Genomic DNA, 1,469 nt, shown 5'->3' on the forward strand with positions numbered 1-1,469 from the left:
CCATAGGTACCAGAAGGGAGTCGGTCCGACACCGGGAAGTCGGGTGCCCGTCGCTCCGAATCGAGCCCGGTGTTTTCGTGCGTGTAACAGGGCGGGCGTTTGGACCCGGTTGTCCGGGAGCGGGTCCCCAACGGCGGGAGATTGCCTGGGTTTGGCCGGCCGGCAGTCGAACGCCTTTGGCTCCGGACTCCCGTGTCCGATTTCGGTCAGGGAGGGCTGGTTGGAAAGCCCCGACGCTGGCGCACACTATATTATCGGCCTGGGCCCCGGCAAGTTCGGGAAAGTGTCGCAGTCCCGTTCCGGCGGCCGCCCCGTCGGTCAGCGGCAGCTTATCGCGGATAACTTCGGGACGGAAAGTCCGATCCGGTCGGGGTGAACTGCGACTGAACGGGGTGGCGGGGCCGCACAGACCAGTAGCGGGCTTGTGTAGCTGCCTCTTGGCCCGGCCGAGGTACAGCCGTTGGCTGGAGACCGCTTTCCGACTGCTGAGCCGGTGCCGCGGGGACCCACCTTGACGCGCCGGCTGTCCGAGCAAGCCAGGGGCAAGGGGCATCCAGTGGTACCAGAAGGGAGTCGGTCCGACACCGGGAAGTCGGGTGCCCGTCGCTCCGAATCGAGCCCGGGGTTTTCGTGCGTGTAACAGGGCGGGCGTTTGGACCCGGTTGTCCGGGAGCGGGTCCGCAACGGCGGGAGATTGCCTGGGTTTGGCCGGCCGGCAGTCGAACGCCTTTCGCTCCGGACTCCCGTGTCCGATTTCGGTCAGGGAGGGCTCGTTGGAAAGCCCCGGCGCTGGCGCACACTATATTATCGGCCTGGGCCCCGGCAAGTTCGGGAAAGTGTCGCAGTCCCGTTCCGGCGGCCGCCCCGTCGGTCAGCGGCAGCTTATCGCGGATAACTTCGGGACGGAAAGTCCGATCCGGTCGGGGTGAACTGCGACTGAACGGGGTGGCGGGGCCGCACAGACCAGTAGCGGGCTTGTGTAGCTGCCTCTTGGCCCGGCCGAGGTACAGCCGTTGGCTGGAGACCGCTTTCCGACTGCTGAGCCGGTGCCGCGGGGACCCACCTTGACGCGCCGGCTGTCCGAGCAAGCCAGGGGCAAGGGGCATCCAGTGGTACCAGAAGGGAGTCGGTCCGACACCGGGAAGTCGGGTGCCCGTCGCTCCGAATCGAGCCCGGGGTTTTCGTGCGTGTAACAGGGCGGGCGTTTGGACCCGGTTGTCCGGGAGCGGGTCCGCAACGGCGGGAGATTGCCTGGGTTTGGCCGGCCGGCAGTCGAACGCCTTTCGCTCCGGACTCCCGTGTCCGATTTCGGTCAGGGAGGGCTCGTTGGAAAGCCCCGGCGCTGGCGCACACTATATTATCGGCCTGGACCCCGGCAAGTTCGGGAAAGTGTCGCAGTCCCGTAGCGGCTGCCGCCCCGTCGGTCAGCGGCAGCTTATCGGGGATAACTTCGGGACGGAAAGTCCGAT

Source organism: Somniosus microcephalus, unplaced genomic scaffold (genome assembly GCF_052327205.1).
Source record: "Somniosus microcephalus isolate GS21.2 unplaced genomic scaffold, FLI_Smic_1.0 scaffold1855, whole genome shotgun sequence".
Classification (NCBI taxonomy): Eukaryota; Metazoa; Chordata; class Chondrichthyes; order Squaliformes; family Somniosidae; genus Somniosus; species Somniosus microcephalus.